The following is a 22,116-nucleotide window of genomic DNA, read 5'->3' on the forward strand; positions in this document are numbered from 1 at the left end:
GTAGTGGCCCTAGAAGAAGAGAAAGGGAAAGGGCCTGAGAAAATATTTGAAGAGATTAGCGTCGAAAACTTCCCTAACATGGGGAAAGAAATAGTTGGTCACATCCAGGAAGTGCAGAGAGTTCCATACAGGATAAATCCAAGGAGAAACATGCTGAGACACAAAGTAATCAAACTAATAAAAAATAAATACAAAGAAAAAATATCAAAAGCAGCAAGGGAAAAGCAACAAATAACCTAGAAGGGAATCCCCATAAGGTTAACAGCTGACTTTTCAGCAGAAACTCTGCAGGCCAGAAGGGAAGGGCAGGACATATTTACAGTGATGGAAGGGAAAAACCTACAACCAAGATTACTCTACCCAGTGAGGATCTCGTTCAGAACTGACAGAGAAATCAAAAGCTTTTCAGACAAGCAAAAGCTAAGAGAATTCAGCACCACCAAACCAGCTTTACAGCAAATGCTAAAGAAACTTCTCTAGGCAGGAAACACAAGAGAAGAAAAAGACCCACAAAAATAAACCCAAAACAATTAAGAAAATGGTAATGGGAACATACATATTGATAAGAAACTTGAATGTAAATGGATTAAATGCCCCAACCAAAAGACACAGACTAGCTGAATGGATACAAAAACAAGACCCATGCACATGCTGTCTACAAGAGGCCCACATTAGACCTATTGATCATTTCAATAGATGCAGAAAAAGCTTTTGACAAAATTTGACACCCATTTATGATAAAAATTCTCCAGAAAGTGGGCATAGAGAGAGAACCTACCTCAACATAATAAAGCCCATATATGACAAACTCACAGCAAACATTACTCTCAATGGTGAAAAACTGAAAGAATTTCTTCTAAGATTAGGAACAAGACAAGGGTGCCCACTCTCACCACTATTATTCAACATAGTTTTGGAAGTCCTAGCCACAGCAATGAGAGAAGAAAAAAAAGGAATCCAAATTGGAAAAGAAGCAGCAAAACTGTCATTGTTTGCAGATGACATGATACTATATATAGAAAATCCTAAAGATGCTACCAGAAAACTACTAGAGCTAATCAATGAATTTTGTTAAGTTGCAGGATACAAAATTAATACACACAAATTTCTTGCATTCCTATACACTAACAATGAAAGGTCAGAAAGAGAAATTAAGGGAACAATCCCATTTACCATCACAACAAAAAGAATAAAATACCTAGGAATAAACCTACCTAAGGAGGCAAAAGACCTGTATGCAGAAAACTATAAGACACTCTTGAAAGAAATCAAAGACGACACACACAGATGGAGAAATATATCATGTCCTTGAATTGGAAGAATCAACATTGTGAAAATTAATATACTACCCAAAGCAATCTACAGATTCAATGCAACCCCTAACAAATTACTAATGGCATTTTGTACAGAACTAGAACAAAAATGTTTACAATTTGTGTGGAGACACAAAAGACCCCTCATGGCCAAAACAATCTTCAGAAAGAAAAATGGAGCTGGAGGAATCAGGCTCCCTGACTTCAGACTACACTACAAAGCTACAGTAATCAAGGCAGTATGGTACTGGCAGAAATACATATCATTGGAACAGGATAGAAAGCCCAGAGATAAACCCATGCACCTATGGTCACCTAATGTATGACAAAGAAGGCAAAAATATACAGTGGAGAAAAGACAGCCTCTTCAGTAAGTTGTGCTGGGAAAACTGGACAGCTACATGTAAAGGAATGAAATTAGAACACTCCCTAACACCATACACAAAAATAAACTCAAAATGGATTAAAGACCTAAGTTTAAGGCCAGACACTATCAAACTCTTACAGAAAAACATAGAACACTCTTTGACATAAATCACAATAACATCTTTTTTGCCTCACCTCCTAGAGTAATGAAAATTAAAACAAAAATAAACAAATGGGACCTAATGAAACTTAAAAGCTTTTGCACAGCAAAGGAAACCATAAACAACATGAAAAGACAACCCTCAGAATGAGAGAAAATATTTGCAAACAAAGCAACTGACAAAGGATTAATCTCCAAAATATACAAGCAGCTCATGCAGCTCAATATTAAAAAAACAAACAATCCGATCAAAAAATGGGCAGAAGACCTAAATAGACATTTCTCCAAATAAGACATACAGATAGCCAACAAACACATGAAAAAATGCTCAACATCACTAATTATTAGAGAAATGCAAATTAAAACTACAATGAGGTATCACCTCACACTGGTCAGAATGGCCATCATCAAAAAATCTACAAACAATAAATGCTGGAGAGGGTGTGGAGAAAAGGGAACCCTCATACACTGTTGGTGGGAATGTAAATTGATACAGCCACTATGGAAAACAGTACGGAGTTCCTCAAAAAACTAAAAATACAACTACCATATGACCCAACCATCCCACTACTGGGCATGTACCCAGAGAAAACCATATTCAAATAACACATGAACCCCAATGTTCATAGCAGCATTATTTACAATAGCCAGGACATGGAAGCAACCTACACGTCCATCAACAGAGGAATGGATAAAGAAGATGTGGCATATATATACAATGGAATATTACTCAGCCATAAAAAGGAACGAAATTGGGTAATTTGTAGAGACGTGGATGGACCTAGAGAGTGTCATACAGAGCGAAGTAAGTCAGAAAGAGAAAAGCAAATATCATATAGTAACACATATATGTGGAATCTAGAAAAATGGTATAGATGATCTTATTTGTAAAGCAGAAATAGAGATACAGACTTGGAGAACAAATGTATGGTTACCCAGGGGGAAAGGGGTGGGGTGGGAAGAACTGGGAGACTGGAAATGACAAATATACATTATTGATACTAAGTGTAAAGTAGACAACTGATGGGAACATACTGTATAGCACAGGGAACTCTACCTAATGCACTGTGGTAACCTAAATGGGAGGGAAGTCCAAAAGGGAGGGGATATCTGTATGTGTGTGGCTGATACATTTTATTGTGCAGTGGAGGCTAACACAACATTGTAAAGCAACCATACTCCAATAAAAGTTAACGTTTAAAAAAATAGCCACCTGAGTTAATGCTAACAATTTTGCATTAATTTTTTGCTGTACAGTTTTGATGAGTTGGAAAACGTCAGTAGCCATTTCCAGTTCCTTAAAAGTTTAAAGAATTGTCTTTTATAATCTGTTCAACTAATTACTGAGAAAATTTACAGACATATTACAATCAGTTTCACTTAAAAATTTCAGTTTTCAAATGAAAGGCTGATTGAAATAATTGACATTAAGTGCTGTGTTGAGTAGCAAACCAGTGACTTCTTAATTGACATTGAACAGGAAAAGTTTTTGAAGTGATATTATATTAAAATTTACATTAAATTAATAAAAATAGTTTGGAGGATGAGAAAAGAACTTTCCCATTAGTGGGAATTTCCATTAATAGAGTTGATATTAAATGAACTTGATAATAGTAGGCAGGGGGAAGAGATGTCTGGCTGCCTAGAAACGAGAGAAAAATCAATGAGCAGAGAAGAAACTGCTGGGAACAGCATCAACTCCAAGACAAGTGAAATGATTTTCTTTAGGAAGGTGGTTAAAGAACTAGCATGCACCGTTTAGCAAAGAATTAAAAACCAAAGATCTATTCAATAGTCCACAATTTTTTATAAACCACAACTTTCAAATGCTGATTATCATCATATTTTTCAAAAACTAGTTTATAGAACAGTTTTTTTTTTTAAGAGGAAATGGAAATAGGATAGAACCATCTTAATGACTAGTCAGTCTTGTGATATTTGTTCCTCAGGTTTTCTTTATGAGTAGCAAGCTAAAATATAAAGTCTCAGATGTTTACTAACTATGGTATTTAATTACTGAACCATGTATTCCATCAGTGTACTTAGGTGGTATTACCTCAGTGAAGAGAAAAAAGTAGGGAGAACTATGTTTAACCAGCGATCATCCAAATGCTTGCTGTTGCCTTGCTATGAAGAGCATGTCCAGATGTTTTGCAGATCTAATACAATTATGCTTTAAATTGCTATTAACAGTATTAGGACTATCATATGATAGAAATGATAAATAGATCATCCAAATGAGTGATAGTTTTAGCACACTGCTCATTTCCAAAAACAGAACCTTCAAAATGCCAGATATTCATTTTGATAGGACTCAGCTAATCAGATATATCACCCTTAATTTTACTTCTGGAGCTAACAACACAAACAATCCTGTACAGGAGAAAACTTTTTTTGTGGTGTTGGTGAAGTCATCAACACCCATTTCCTGGGATGGTGGTATGGGTGGAGTAAGCTGGGGCATGCAGCATCTAGTCACTCGTGTTGGTGGCCCAAGTTCTAGAGAAGGGTGGCCAGTGGTAGTGGTCACGGTGTTCTTGTTGCACTGGGCCAATGGCATGTTAGGGCTGTAGCTCTGGCTCTATGGCTTCCCTCTGTTCTGGGCCAGGTTGTCTAGTACTCCCAGCAAGCCTATGACCTATCAAAGTTGCAATTGTTTCCTTTTCTCTTGAATGAGCCTGTATTAGTCTCTGTTGGTTGCAAATAAGAACCTCACTTGCATTTAATTATATGGGACTACAATTCGTGGTGGGAATTTAATAAATATTTGTTGGGTGAATAAAAAACGTGAATAATACTCTTGATTCTCAAATATAAATTCACCTTATCTTGACACCAGTGTCACTGCTAATAAATGTCTTTTAATGTCTTGAAATACCTTACCAATGACAGGCAGCTTTTCGAGTGTTCTCAGTGAGAGTGGCATGGAAAGCTGTAGTAATTCTCCTATGAGGAATGGTCCCTTTGGAACTCTTCTGATCTGCATGCAGGGTCATGTGTGCAAAAGCAAATTTGGGGGTGACAAGAATGTTACCCCTCATGGAGTAATACATTTTAAAAAGTGATTTTAGTACCTCTACTTTAAAAAAAATGCCTAACCTACTAGATTTAATGTCTACTTTATCAAAAAAATATACAATACAGAGGAAATTACCTATTAGCAATGAGATGCATATAAAAGAGTATCATTAGTCCTTTTTCTCATGCTGTGTATTGCCACAAGAAATCTGCCACTAAAATTACCATCTCATATTATGTACTGACTATAATATTTTCTGCCTCAAGTACAATTTTTCCCAGCCTGGCCATTTCATCCTCTTTATCTACTTTCTATTATTAAAACAAAAATGAAACACTCTAATTTTTATAGCTGTTCCTGTTACTTTTAGTTACTAAATGGAAGGGACCTTGTTTTCTGAGTTTTGTGCAATTTTTCCTCACAGTGCATGCAATGACTCTATCACATATGCTAATAACCTCTTTTAGAACACATTTGCTCATTACTGATGAATCTCTTTTCTTTTGAAGAAATACCATTTCATTATGCCATCAAGTAAACAATCTGAAAACTGGATGGGACAGACTGTTATCAAAGAATTTAGAATAAACTTTCAAAGCTAGTAGCTGAGGATACAATAATTAGAATAAGTCCAATTACTGCTGTAGATTGTAACTATAGGTTTCAAAAAGGAGAAGTCAAGGAATATTAGAGCAATCAGGAGTCAACCACAAGAGTGGGAACTACAGTATATGAAGTCCCTTAACAGGTAGAGGCTGGGTGATGGAGGTGGGCAGTGGGCTGTGGGGCTGGAGGAGGTGGGAGGATGCTGGGAAGTAAGAATGTCTGGTTCCTCAAAATTTCAATGTAAGTAATATTTCTCTTGTACTTCTCCCCATATTGGGTAAAAGGAACGTTTTGACTGGGATGGTTTCTCGAACTATAAAATTAGGACAAAAAGTCACTGGGATTTCAGATTTTGTCTAGCTCTAATTCATTTGCTATACAGAGGGTCATGGAAATTGGACATATTTTAAAAATGTTCACTCAGTTCAGCATAGTATTACTTATCCATAGCCTAATTTTATAGAAGAAAAGGGAATTGAAGAAGGTATCTGAAATTCCAAGAGGTAATGCAGATCCTCCAGGTGTCCATGGTTAGAATGAACTCAATATAGGGCTCTGGGATGCTAAATGTCAAATAAATAGAGCTGCAATTGTGAGTTGGTTTGATTAGACACCTAGGGGGTTCTTTTCCAGCCACTTCCCACTGGAAAGGTCAGCTAATCACAGTAATTAGGAATTCTTTTGTATTAGCCTGGTTCAGCTTGGAAAGACCAGTAATTAGTTACAACTTCAAAGGTATAGTTTCTTCACAGAGACTCTCAATCTTAACCAGGGATTATTACTAAATAAAAAATTTTTTTCAATTTTTAAGTCCTAAGCATGTTTATCTTCACTTGATATATGGAGAGTGATTTTACAATAACGTTTTCAATATTCACTGTTAACAAAAAGAAAAACCCTGAGAACTGGACAATCTATGATTGATTAATCGTGTTAAATACATGAACATTCAGATTACTTGGGAAAGCTCAAGCATTTCAGATGCTGTTCTGCAAAACGTACAATGAATCCTACATCAACATGAGTCTAAATGATAGTAATTCTTTGATGAAAACAATTTTCTGCTGAGTTTATATGTATATGTGTGTCTGTTTAGTAAAAACATAAATTGCAAGATTTTTTTTGCAGAAAAAAAACGGTGTTGGGAAATGTGAATCATTAAATATTGAGGATGGATAAACAGGGCAATGGCGTCTTGAGGAACTCCTGACAGGAAAAGGAAAACTCAGTGCCTCTTCTTCTGCTCTCCCCTTATTCGGAATATTCACGTTATCCTCTACTTCTGTTTACCTGCTTTGTTTTATCACCATGTGACATACTATTATGTTTTCTTTAGTTAATATGTCTCCCAAATAGAACTCAGAGGTGTTTGTTTTGTTCACTGTTTAATGCCCAAACCTAGAAGGAGCTTGGCACACAGTAGGAGCTCAAGAAATATTTATTGAATGAGAGAGGAGGAAGCAGCTGTTAATTTTCCCTTCAAGAGTTGACTTAAAAAATACTCAAGTCTCTATTTTATCTATATATATTGGAAGTGGAAGTATGAATGTATAGACAGAGTTTTGACAGTATTCACCTATAGCCACTGGGACCAGGGGAAGTTGATGGGCTTGCCAAGGTAGCAGAAGGTGTTTGAATTATGAACTGAGAGCAGAAATAGCAGGCCATATGATCCAGCAATCCCATTCCTGGGCATATATCTGGAAAACACTATAATTCAAAAAGATACATTCACCCCTATATTCATAGCAGCACTATTCACAATAGCCAAGATATGGAAACAGCTTAAATGTCCACTGACAGATGACTGGATAAAGAAGATGTGGTAAATATATACAATGGAATAATACTCAGCCATAAAAAGAATGAAATAATGCCATCTGCAGCAACATGGATGCAACTAGAGATTATCATACTAAGTGAAGTCAGTCAGAAATAGAAAGACAAATACCATATGATATCACTTATATGTGGAATCTAAAATATGGCACCAAAGAACTTAGCTACAAAACAGAAACAGACTCACAGACAGAGAGAACAGACTTGTGGTTGCCAAAGGGGAAGGTGGGGCAGATGGACTCTGTGGTTAGTAGATGCAAACTATTACATATAGAATGGATGGACTGTATAGCACAGGGGACTATATCCAATCTCCTGGGATAAACCATAATGGAAAAGAATATAAAAAAGAATGTATATGTGTGTATAACTGAATCACCTTGCTGTACAGCTGAAATTAACACAACATTGTAAATCAACTATACTTTAAAAAAAAATTAAAAGAAAACAGAAATAGCTGATCATTGTCTAGGAGTATTGAGGACTACCAAAGGCTGACAGAGAGGAGCAGAAATCCACCTCCACCCCCTCCATCTTCTCCTGGCCTCCATGAGCATTAATCTAGGAAAGACCTATTTTCTGCTTAGGTTTTTGCCTCACTCTCTCTAGTCTTGATTCCTTCGCTTCTCCAATCCATATTACAGGTACTAGGTCACTAATATATTCTAGTCTTGCCACCTAAAAATAGATGTGACTGTTTTGTTTTTGTTTTTTATTCCAATTCCAATACTATTCTGGAAGAACTCTGACTGGCTCAAATTGGACCAGTTGGCTACCTTGGAAGAGTAATCGCATTCAATGGATAGAGTCACACTGTATTAACATCAGGATGATCAAATAATTTATCATCAAAATTGAGTGTTAAAATAATTATTTAGTTTTTGAAATATTATTTACTGACCCACAAATTGGTTTTATTGTAATGGCATGCCCTTAAAAATAACCTTATTCCAAACTATCCAAAAAATAAATATTCTTTCCAAAAGAATGAAATGACTTATATGTCTACAATAAAGCAAAAAGGAAAATTAAATTTCATATCAATTATTTGAACATTAAAAAATGACCATGTGGCTTTAGGATCCAGTAATTGTAGGTACATAGTAAATTGCTAGATAAAGGGATGAAGAGGACTTGAATTTCAGTGAGCTTTTATTGCTTTGAGCTGCTAACTGGAGAAATTCAACAACTGTTATCAAATCCTCCATTTGAATAAGTCTGGATTCCAGCACCTACTCAGTTATAAAGTCTACCCTGAGAATCTGTCAACATTTCAGAAATCCTTGGAAGAGAGATAAAACACTTTTTTGAAACATTCCCTATAACCAACTATGTGAGGCAGGGCTTCTTGATACCACAGCTAAATGTTTCTCTTGTCTTCAAGTGCTTTCCCCTAGAACTTCCATCCTGCAAACCGCTGGATAACTAACCTTCCTAAAAAGTCCATCACTACCACATTCCCCACTTATGAATTTTGTTTTGCTCTAAAGTGTCTCCCATTGGAATCAATCATCTTCTTTACTGATGATCTCAAATTATGCAAATACAGGGGGCCACCTGTACTATGTCATTTATAAAGAAATGTGACCACTGACAACAAAATCCAATATATGACCCTAGACAGTGAATCCTGTACTGAGTTAGGAAAATGCTCTAAAAACTATTATTAGATCAACTGACAAAGCCAGAACATGACAGTAGATTCAAGTATTGTACCAATATAAATTTATAAAATTAATAAATACTGAGGTTATGCAAAATAATATCCTTAATCTTAGGAAATATTGCACTGTAATATTTAGGGTAAAGGGCCACGATATGGGTAGCTTACCCACAAATCAAAAAATAAAAATAAAAAGAGAGAGAGACAGAGAAAGGGGAGTGAAAGAGAATAATAAAGCCAGTTGGGCAAAATATTAACAATAAATTAATTGGGGGGAAAGGGTATATGGGTGTTCCTTGTAACAATTTTATTTTAATAGCTTTTAGTAAGTTTGAAATTATTTCTGAATTAGAAGCTTAAAAAATATTTTACTACAATAAAGGTACTCTAAAACATAATTATAGCATTTTAAATTTAGATCTTCTATACTACTTGAGCTATCATCATTAGTTTTCAGTTTCTCTTTTGCTTTCCTAGAGATAATTTTCAATTTTGATCATCTTTCTGATTTAGTCATGTGCTAAATACTGAGAAATCTATTCACTGCCTGTGTCTCTCACATGCTGTTGGATGTGGCCACAGCAAAAGTTAAAGTATAAAGTGGAGGTCACCAAATCCATCTTGGCTTATTTCAATGCATCTCTTCATAATGATACCTCATTAACAAGTGGGAAATCCTGGACAAACACTAAACCTAATGACATGACTATTATAAACAAGGACTGTCTCAAATAAACTGAATGTAGGGATACTCTAACAGGAAGGCTCCTGTGAAAGCCATGTGGATAGAACTAGAGGGAAGTGATTCCCAGAACAGGGATGATGGTAAAACAATCCCAAATATTTCACTACAGATGATGAAGGTAGGAAAGGCATTCCTAGGCCAAAACATCAATGTTAAGTACTCCCACTCCAGAAAATAGTTTCAAAATAGAGTTACGCTATTTAGACAGTTGAGGGTCAGTAGAGACTAATATTTGAAACATCTGCTGGCAGTTCATATGCATTCTTTTCAGAAGTAGTAGAAATATTATGTTACACTGTCAGAAACAGATGAAAGATGACAAGTTATAGTTTGTTGTTACCGCTGGTGTAATTCCTTCATATTTCTATCTCAGTGACATTCAGTTTCATTTCTTTTTTTCTTGTGAAGTTGTAGAAGCTAAATAAGCTGTCAGGTGTCAAATGTAGAAAAGTATTTCTTCTTCTGGAGAGATGAAAGATTATTTAGAATACACCCTCAATTATACATTGTAAAATTGTAGGGATTTGCCCTCAATTATGCAATGGTTAAAGCAGAGTCTTACATAAATTTCATTCCCAGTCAAGGAAAAGAATTTTAGGATAGCTGTATCCCAGTAGGAACAGCCTTTTTGTCTAGAATGATGTCACCTGCCTAACTAATAGATAATTGTGAAACATAAGAAAGGTTGTCTATTTGTGTTTCCTAGTCCCAGGATGAATAGTATCAGTGCCCTCTCCACTCCACCGCCTGGCCCTTTCCTCTTGTTAATTTCAATCACTTTTAGTGCTTTCTCTGTGCCAGACACTGCCGCGTTTTACATATGTTTCTCATTTTCTTATCCTTTTCCAAAACTGAGAGGTAGGTATCACTCTCACTTAATAGATGAGAAAAATAATACTGAATTGTGCAACATTTACTTACTTCAAAGTCAATGAGAACAAAGTGTTGGCAGAACCAAGAATTGACTTACAGGTCTGACTCCATAAGTCCTAGGCTCAAAAACCACAGTAATATTCTGCCTTCCAATAGCTCATGACCTTTATTCCTAGATCAGTAATTTCCCTTTTAAAAATGCATTTAAGGGGCTGCATTTTCCCTTTGCCAATGTCAGGAATACATTTTGACTCCCCTACAGGTGTCTTTCAGGAGTGTGTAACTATACGGATTTCAACAAGTCAGCTTGTTCTCCCAATGTGAATAATAATTAGGAGCCTTACTTCACTAAAAATGGGTTTATTTCTAATGCATTCTACTCTTGAAGAATTCTAAATTTAAGCATGGTTTTGGAGATAGGAGAAGATGGCGGAAGAGTAAGACACGGGGATCACCTTCCTCCTCACAGATACATCAGAAATACATCTACACGTGGAACTTCTCCTATAGAACACCCACCTAACACTGGCAGAAGACCTCAGACCTCCCAAAAGGTAAGAAACTCCCCACGTACCTGGGTAGGGCAAAAGAAAAAAGAATAAACAGAGACAAAGAATAGGGACGGGACCTGCACCAGTGGGAGGGAGCCGTGAAGGAGGAAAGGTTCCCATACACTAGAAGCCCCTTTGCAGGCGGAGACTGCAGGTGGCGGAGGGGGGAAGCTTCGGAGCCGTGGAGGAGAGCGCAGCAACAGGGTGCGGAGGGCAAAGCGGAGAGATTCTGCAGAGGATCAGTGCCGACCAGCACTCACCAGCCCTAGAGGCTTGTCTGCTCACCTGCTGGGGCGGGCAGGGCTGGGAGCTGAGCCTCGGGCTTCAGTTGGATCCCAGGGAAAGGTCTGGAGTTGGCAGAGTGAAAAGAGCCTGAAGGGGTTAGTGAACCACGGCTAGCCGGGAGGGAGTCCGGGAGAAGTCTGGAGCTGCCCAAGAGGCAAGAGACCTTTTCTTCCCTCTTTGCTTCCTGGTGCGTGAGGAGAGGAGTTTAAGCGCGCCGCTTAAAGGAGCTCCAAAAACGGGCACGGAGCTACCGAAGAGACAAGAGACTTTTTCTTGCCTCTTCGCTTCCTGGGGCGCGAGGAGAGGGGATTAAGGGCACCGCGTAAAGGAGCTCCAGAAATGGGCTAGCGCGAGCCGGGGCTGTCGGCATGGACAACAGAGACGGGTGTGGGACGCTAGGGTTGCTACTGCTGCCACCACGAGGCCTGTGTGCGAACACAGGTCACTCTCCACACCGCCCCTCCCGGGAGCCTGTGCAGCCCACCACTGCCAGGGTCCTGTGATCCAGGGACAGCTTCCCTGGGAAAACGCGCGGTGAAATGCGCGTTTCCCCGGGAAAATGCACCTCGGGCCGGTGCAGCGTCACACCGGCCTCTGCCGTTGAGGGTCACCCGGCATCCGTGCCCCTCCCTCCCCTCGCCCTGTGCCAGAGCGCCCAAATCAGCTGCTCCTTTAACCCCGTCCTGTCTGAGCGAAGGGCAGACGCCCTCGGATGACCTATACGCAGAAGTGGGGCCAAGTCTAAAGCTGAACACCAGGAGCTGTGCGAACAAAGAGGAGAGGGGGAGGTCTCTCCCAGCAGCCTCAAAAGCAGTGGATTAAAGCTCCACAGTCAACTTGAAGTGCCCTGCATCTGTGGAAAACCTGAATAGACAGCAAAATATCCCAAGTTGAGGAGGTGGACTTTGGGAGCAAGATATACTATTATTTTCTCCTTTATTCTCTTTGTGAGTGTGTACGTGTGTGCTGCTGTGTGAGATTTTGTCTGTATAGCTTTGTTTTCACCATTTGTCCTAGGGTTAGACCGACCCGTTTTTTGTTTTTTGTTTTTTTAATAGAAATTTTTCTTCTTCTTAATTATTTTTTATTTTAATAACTATATTTTATCCTACTTTATTCTGTCTTCTCCCTTTCTTTCTTCCTTTCTTCCCTACTTCCCTCCTTCTTTCCCTCCTCCCTTCCTTCCTCCCTTTCTTCCTCCCTTCCTCCCTCTCTTCCTTCCTCTCCTCCTTCCTTCCTTCCTTTCTTCCTCCCTCCCTTCCTTTCTTCCTTCCCTCCCTCCCTTCCTTCCTTCCTTTCTTTCCTTTCTATTTCTTCTCCCTTTTATTTTGAGCCGTGGGGATGAAAGGCTCTTGGCACTCCAGCCAGGTGTCAAGGCTGTGTCTCTGAGGTGGGAGAACCAACCTCAGGACACTGGTCCACAAGAGACATAACAGCTGCACACAATATCAAATGGCGAAAATCTCCCAGAGATCTCCATCTCAACACCAAGACCCAGCTTCACTCAAGGACCAGCAATGAACAGTGCTGGACACCCTATGCCCAACAAAGAGTAGGACAGGTCTACAGCCCCATCCATTAGCAGAGAGGCTGCCTAAAATCATAATAAGGCTACCAACATCCCCAAACACACCACCAGATGTGGACCTGACCACCAGAAAGACAAGATCCAGCCTCATCCACCAGAACAGAAGCACTAGTCCTCCCAACCAGGAAACCTACTCAACCCACTGAACCAACCTCAGCCACTAGGGACAGCCACCAAAAACAGCGGGAACTACAAACCTGCAGCCTGCAAAATGGAGACCCCAAACACAGTAAGATAAGCAAAATGAGAAGACAGAAAAACACACAACAGATGAAGGAGCAAGATAAAAACACACCAGACCTAACAAATGAAGAGGAAATATGCAGTCTACCTGAAAAAGAATTCAGAATAATGATAGTAAAGATGATTCAAAATCTTGGAAATAGAATAGACAAATTGCAAGAAACAGTTAACAAGGACCTAGAAGAAATAAAGAGGAAGCAAACAATGATGAGCAACACAATAAATGAAATGAAAAATACTCTAGATGGGATCAATAGCAGAATAACTGAGGCAGAAGGACGGATAAGTGACCTGGAAGATAAAATAGTGGAAATAACTACGGCAGAGCAGAATAAAGAAAAAAGAATGAAAAGAACTGAGGACAGTCTCAGAGACCTCTGGGACAACATTAAACGCACCAACATTCGAATTATAGGGGTCCCAGAAGAAGAAGAGAAAAAGAAAGGGACTGAGAAAATATTTGAAGAGATTATAGTTGAAAACTTCCCTAATATGGGAAAGGAAATAGCTAACCAAGTGCAGGAAGCACAGAGAGTCCCATACAGGATAAATCCAAGGAGAAACACGACAAGACACATAACAATCAAACTGTCAAAAATTAAATACAAAGAAAACATATTAAAAGCAACAAGGGAAAAATAACGCACAAGAGAATCCCTATAAGGTTAACATCTGATCTTTCAGCAGAAACTCTACAAGCCAGAAGGGAGTGGCAGGACATATTTAAAGTGATGAAGGAAAAAAACCTACAACCAAGATTACTCTACCCAGCAAGGATCTCATTCAGATTTGATGGAGAAATTAAAACCTTTACAGACAAGCAAAAGCTGAGAGAGTTCAGCACCACCAAACCAGCTTTACAACAAATGTTAAAGGAACTTCTTGAGGCAAGAAACACAAAAGAAGGAAAAGACCTACAAGAACAACCCGAAACAATTAAGTAAATGGTAATAGGTACATACATATCGATAATTACCTTAAATGTAAATGGATAAAATGCTGCCACCAAAAGACACAGACTGGCTGAATGGATACAAAAACAAGACCCATATATATGCTGTCTACAAGAGACCCACTTCAGACCTAGGGACACATACAGACTGAAAGTAAGAGGATGGAAAAAGATATTCCATGCAAATGGAAATCAGAAGAAAGCTGGAGTAGCAATTCTCATATCAGACAAAATAGACTTTAAAATAACAACTACTACGAGACAAAGAAGGACACTACATAATGATCAAGGGATCGATCCATGAAGAAGATATAACAATTATAAATATTTATGCACCCTACATAGGAGCACCTCAATACATAAGGCAAATACTAACAGCCATAAAAGGGAAAATCGACAGTAACACAATCATAGTAGGGGACTTTAACAACCCACTTTCACCAATGGACACATCATCCAAAATGAAAATAAATAAGGAAACACAAGCTTTAAATGATACATTACACAAGATGGACTTACTTGATATTTATAGGACATTCCATCCAAAAACAACAGAATACACATTTTTCTCAAGTGCTCATGAACATTCTCCAGGATAGATCATATACTGGGTCACAAATCTAGCCTTGGCAAATTTAAGAAAATTGAAATTGTATCAAGTATCTTTTCTGACCACAATGCTATGAGACTAGATATCAATTACAGGAAAAGATCTGTAAAAAATACAAACACATGGAGGCTAAATAATACACTACTTAATAACGAAGTGATCACTGAAGAAATCAAAGAGGAAATCAAAAAATACCTAGAAACAAATGACAATGGAGACACGATGACTCCAAACCTATGGGATACAGCAAAAGCAGTTCTAAGAGCGAAGTTTATAGCAATACAATCCTACCTTAAGAAACAGGAAGCATCTCGAATAAACAACCTAACTTTGCACTTAAAGCAATTAGAGAAAGAAGAACAAAAAAACCCCCAAATTTAGCAGAAGGGAAGAAATCATAAAGATCAGATCAGAAATAAATGAAAAAGAAATGACGGAAACAATAGCAAAGATCAATAAAAGTAAAAGCTGGTTCTTTGAGAAGATAAATAAAATTGATAAACCATTAGCCAGACTCATCAAGAAAAAAAGGGAGAAGACTCAAATCAATAGAATTAGAAATGAAAAAGGAGATGTAACAACTGACACTGCAGAAATACAAAAGATTATTACAGATTACTATAAGAAACTCTATGCCAGTTAAATGAACAACCTGGAAAAAATGGACAAATTCTTAAAAATGCACAAGCTGCCGAGACTTAACCAGGAAGAAATAGAAAATATGAACAGGCCAATCACAAGCACTGAAATTGAAACTGTGATTAAAAATCTTCCAACAAATAAAAGCCCAGGACCAGATGGCTTCACAGGTGAATTCTATCAAACATTTAGAGAAGAGCTAACACCTATCCTTCTCAAACTCTTCCAAAAGATAGCAGAGGGAGGAACACTCCCAAACTCATTCTATGAGGCCACCATCACCCTGATACCAAAACCAGACAAAGACGTCACAAAGAAAGAAAACTACAGGCCAGTATCACTGATAAACATAGATGCAAAAATCCTCAACAAAATACTAGCAAACAGAATCCAACAGCACATTAAAAGGATCATACACCATGATCAAGTGGGGTTTATCCCAGGAATGCAAGGATTCTTCAATATATGCAAATCAATCAACGTGATACACCATATCAACAAACTGAAGGAGAAAAACCATATGATCATCTCAATAGATGCAGAGAAAGCTTTTGACAAAATTCAACACCCATTTATGATAAAAACCCTGCAGAAAGTAGGCATAGAGGGAACTTTCTGCAACATAATAAAGGCCATATATGACAAACCCACAGCCAGCATTGTTCTCAATGGTGAAAAACTGAAACCATTTCCACTAAGATCAGGAACAAGACAAGGTTGCCAACTCTCACCACTCTTATTCAACCTAGTTTTGGAAATTCTAGCCACAGCAATTAGAGAAAATAAAGAAATAAAAGGAATCCAAATAGGAAAAGAAGAAGTAAAGTTGTCACTGTTTGCAGATGACATGATACTATACATAGAGAATACTAAAGATGCTACCAGAAAACTACTAGAGCTAATCAATGAATTTGGTAAAGTAGCAGGATACAAAATTAATGCACAGAAATCTCTGGTATTCTTATACACTAATGATGAAAAATCTGAGAGGGAAATTAAGAAAACACTCTCATTTACCATTGCAACAAAAAGAAAAAAATATCTAGGACTAAACCTACCTAAGGAGACAAAAGACTTGTATGCAGGAAACTATAAGACACTGATGAAAGAAATTAAAGATGATATAAATAGGTAGAGAAATATACCATGTTCTTGGATTGGAAGAATCAACATTGTGAAAATGACTCTACTACCCAAAGCAATCTACAGATTCAATGCAATCCCTATCAAATTACCAGTGGCATTTTTTTTTTACAGAACTAGAACAAAAAATTTCACAATTTGTATGGAAACACAAAAGACCCTGAACAGCCAAAGCAATCTTGAGAATGAAAAATGGAGCTGGAGGAATCAGGCTCCCTGACTTCAGACTATGCTACAAGGCCACAGTAATCAAAACAGTATGGTACTGGCACAAAAACAGAAATATAGATCAATGGAACAGGATAGAAAGCCCAGAGATAAACCCACACACATATGGTCACCTTATGTTTGATAAAGGAGGGAGGGATATACAGTGGAGAAAAGACAGCCTCTTCAATAAGTGGTGCTGGGAAAACTGGACAGCTACCTGTAAAAGTATGAAATTAGAACACTCCCTAACACCACACACAAAAATAAACTCAAAATGGGTTAAAGACCTAAATGTAAGGCCAGTCACTATCAAACTGTTAGATGAAAACATAGGCAGAACACTCTATGACATAAATCACAGCAAGATCCTTTTTGACCCATCTCCTAGAGAAATGGAAATAAAAACACAAATAAACAAATGGGACCTAATGAAACTTAAAAGCTTTTGCACAGCAAAGGATACCATAAACAAGACCAAAAGACAACCCTAAGGATGGGAGAAAATATTTGCAAATGAAGCAACTGACAAAGGATTAATTTCCAAAATTTATAAGCAACTCAGGCAGTTCAATAACAAAAAAATGAACAACCCAATCCAAAAATGGGCAGAAGAACTAAATAGACATTTCTCCAAAGAAGATATACAGATTGCCAACAAACATATGAAAGAATGGTCAACATCATTAATCATTACAGAAATGCAAATCAAAACTACAATGTGATATCATCTCACACTGGTCAGATTGGCCATCATCAAAAACTCTAGAAACAATAAATGCTGGAGAGGGTGTGGAGAAAAGGGAACACTCTTGCTCTGCTGGTGGGAATGTAAATTGATACAGCCACTATGGAGAACAGTATGGAGGTTCCTTAAAAAACTACAAATAGAACTACCATACAACCCCGCAATCCCACTACTAGGCATATACCCTGTGAAAACCATAATTCAAAAAGAGTCATGTACCAAAATGTTTATTGCAGCTCTATTTACAATAGCCAGGACATGGAAGCAACCGAAGTGTCCATCAACAGATGAATGGATAAAGAAAATGTGGCACATATATACAATGGAATATTACTCAGCCATAAAAAGAAATGAAACTGAGTTCTTTGTAATGAGGTGGATAGACCTGGAGTCTGTCATACAGAGTGAAGTAAGTCAGAAGGAGAAAAACAAATATGGTATGCTAACACATATATATGGAATCTAAGAAAAAAAATGTCATTAAGAGATTAGTGGTAGGACGGGAAGAAAACACAGACCTACTAGAGCATGGACTTGAGGATATGGGGAGGGGGAAGGGTGGGCTGTGACGAAGTGAGAGAGTGGCAGGGACATATATACACTACCAAATGTAAATTAGATAGCTAGTGGGAAGCTGCCGCATAGCACAGGGAGATCACCTCTGTGCTTTGTGACCACCTAGAGGGGTGGGATAGGGAGGGTAGGAGGGAGGGTGATGCAAGAGGGAAGAGATATGGAAACATATGTATATGTATAACTGATTCACTTTGTTTTAAAGGAGAAACTAACACACTATTGTAAAACAGTTATACTCCAATCACGATGTTAAAAAAAAAAAAAAAGAATGGTTTTATAACATATTAAGTTCAAAACTGTTTCTGTAACTAATTTCTAAACATCTGTCCATATCTATCTTTGTGAAATTAACAGAAAAAGTCTAATTCTCCTTCCACTTGATAAACTATCAAACATCTTAAAGAAATTTACATTTCGTGCTAATTTTTTTCTTTTCTACAAAAAAATTCTCAGACCATTGGTTGCCTATTTGGCTCTATTGAAGAAATCTCATTTTTATCCTCCCCAGAAAGGTAGAGATTAAGAGAACAATTTTAAATTCCCATTTTCTGAGATCAACTTGGGTTTTTCTTTTAATTTTAACTCCAGGAATTTCTTTCAGGGAATTCACCTCAGGTTGACCCCAGATCCTTAAACAATTTTACTGGCTCATCTCTCCCTTCTCATGAGTTAGAACATTACTGGCACATGAAGTGTACATTTAGATATTAGTTTGCTACCTTGGTCCTTTGTCCACAGTGGGTATTACATCACCTTTGTTGAGTGGATAATTCCTGAGCTGCTGGGCTTCCATCAGTCCTCTAGCTTGAGCGGTATCACTTTACAGGGTTCTTTCTACATGCATTTCTCCTTTATTTCTTGCAATAATCCTCTGAAATGGATGTTACTGCTCCCATTAAATAAATGTGCTTCCCATTCTTTCTTCCATTCTAAACTGAAGTTTAAAGCAATTAAGTAATTGCCCAACACCATATAAGCCAATATTCAATATCAGCTCTTTGGATTCTGAAATTTCCTCCCTTTCCACTAGTTGTGCTTTTAAACTCCTTGAATCATTTTCTTAAAGTTATAAGTGCAACTCTGTCTAAAAGAGATAAAGGTCACACTGAACAGTAGTTTGAGTTAAATTTATCACATTTACTTACTCAAAAATCAATTAATAAGAACAATGAAGCTACACTGATGCTGAACACAACTTCTGAATTGGTAGTTATAAACATCATTTATGATCGTATCATTTCAACATATCAAATTCATTTTATTATATTTCCATATGACCTGTAGGTAAAATTTCTAATAGCTCACCTACTACTCTGAGGATACTCTTCATTTAAACTGATTCAATAGCTTCAAAGTAGAATAGTGGACCATTTTGTTTCAATGTTCAGTCATTAAGCCTAAGAAGTGCTCACATTCCTTATTCTTGAGAGATGTGACAGATTACAAGTGTTCTGTAATCGGACTGCTTGTCTTCAAATATTAACGCTTAGTTCTAAGAGTTTGACCTTGGGCAAACTACTTAAACTTTTTGAAACTCAGTTTTCTTACCAGTAAAATGGACATATTGCTAGGGCTCTACAGACGCTACCTATTACTCTTATTTACTTACTTATTTAACATCTTTATTGGAGTATAATTGCTTTACATTCTTGTGTTAGTTTCTTCTTTATAACAAATTGAATCAGCTATGCATATACGTATATCCCCATTTCTCCTCCCTCTTGCGTCTCCCTCCCACCCTCTCTATCCCACCCATCTAGGTGGTCACAAACCACTGAGCTGACCTCCCTGGGCGATGCAGCTGCTTCCCACTAGCTATTTATTTTACATTTGGTAGTGTATATATGTCAATGCTACTCTCTCACTTCGTCCCAGTTTACACTTCCCCTCCCCATGTCCTCAAGTCCACTCTCTACATCTGCGTCTTTATTCCTGTCCTGCACCTAGCCTCATCAGAACTATTTCTTTTTCTGGATTCCATATAGATATGTTAGCCTATGGTACTTGTTTTTCTCTTTCTGGCTTCATTCTGTATGACAGACACTACAAATAACTCAATTACATTTCTTTCTATGGCTGAGTAATATTCCATTGTATATATGTGCCAAAACTTCCTTATCCATTCATCTGTCAATGGACACTTAGGTTTCTTCCATGGCCTGGCTATTGTAAACAGTGTTGCAATGAACATTGTAGTACATGTCTCTTTTTGAATTATGGCTTTCTCAGGGTATATGCCCAGTAGTGGGATTGCTGGGTCATATGGTAGTTCTATTTTTAGTTTTTTAAGGCCCTCCATACTGTTCTCCAGAGTGGCTGTATCAATTTACATTCCCACCAACAGTGCAAGAGGGTTCCCTTTTCTCCACACCCTCTCTAGCATTTACTGTTTGTAGAATTATTGATGATGGTGATTCTGACTGGTGTGAGGTGATATCTCATTGTAGTTTTGATTTCCATTTCTCTAATGATTAGTGCTGTTGAGCATCCTTTCATATGTTTGTTGGCAATCTGTATATCCTCTTTGGAAAAATGTCTATTTAGGTCTTCTGCCCATTTTTGGATTGGGTTGTTTGTTTTTTTGATACTGAGCTGCATGAGCTGCATGTATATTTTGGAGATTAATCCTTTGTCATTTGCTAGGTTTGCAAATAGTTTCTCCCATTCTGAGGGTTTTCTTTTCATCTTGTTTATGGTTTTCTTTGTTGTGCAAAAGCTTTGTTTCATTAGGTCCCATTTGTTTATTTTTTTAATTTCCATTTTTCTAGGAGGTGGATCAAAAAGGATCTTGCTGTGATTTATGCCAAAGAATGTTCTGCTTATGTTTTCCTCTAAGAGTTTTAGTTTCTGGCCTTACATTTAGGTCTTTAATCCATTTTGAGTATATTTTTGTGTATGGTGTTAGGAAGTGTTCTAATTTCACTCTTTTACATGTAGCTGTCCATTTTTCCAGCACCACTTATTGAAGAGGCTGTCTTTTCCCCATTGTATATTCTTGCCTCCTTTATCAAAGATAAGGTGACCATATGTGCAACGGTTTATCTCTGGATTTTCTATCTTGTTCCAGTGATCTATATTTCTGTTTTATGCCAGTACCATACTGTCTTGATTATTGTAGCTTTGTAGTATAGTCTGAAATCATGGAGCCTGATTCCTCCAGCTCAATTTTTCTTTCTCAAGATTGCTTTGGCTATTCAGGGTATTTTGTGTTTCCATAAAAACTGTGATATTTTTTTGTTCTAGTTCTGTGAAAAATGCCATTGGTAGTTTGATAGGGATTGCACTGTATCTGTAGATTGCTTTGCGTAGTATAGTCATTTTCACAATGTTCATTCTTCCAATCCAAGAACATGGTATATCTCTCCATCTGTTTGTATCACCTTTAATTTATTTCATCAGTGTCTTATAATTTTCTGCATACAGGTCTTTTGTCTCCTTAGGTAGGTTTATTCCTAGGTATTTTATTCTTTGTGTTGCAATGGTAAATGGGAGTGTTTCCTTAATTTCTCTTTCAGATTTTTTATCATTAGTGTATAGGAATGCAAGAGATTTCTGTGTATTAATTTTGTATCCTGCTACTTTTACCAAATTCACTGATTAGCTCTAGTAGTTTTCTTGTAGCATCTTTAGGATTCCTTCTATATAGTATCATGTCATTTGCAAACAGTGACAGCTGTACTTCTTCCTTACTGATTAGGAGTCCTTTTATTTCTTTTTCTCTTCTAACTGCTGTGACTAAAACTTCCAAAACTATGTAAAATAATAGTGGTGAGAGTGGGCATCCTTGTCTTGTTCCTGATCTGAGAGGAAATGTTTCAGTTTTTCACCTTTGAGAATGATGTTGGCTGTGGGTTTGTCATATATGGCCTTTATTATGTTGAGGTAAGTTCCCTCTATGCCAACTCTCTGTAGAGTTTTTAATCATAAACAGTGTTGAATTTTGTCAAAAGCTTTTTCTGCATCTATTCAGATTATCATATAGTTTTTATC

Source organism: Kogia breviceps, chromosome 4 (genome assembly GCF_026419965.1).
Source record: "Kogia breviceps isolate mKogBre1 chromosome 4, mKogBre1 haplotype 1, whole genome shotgun sequence".
Taxonomy (NCBI): Eukaryota; Metazoa; Chordata; class Mammalia; order Artiodactyla; family Physeteridae; genus Kogia; species Kogia breviceps.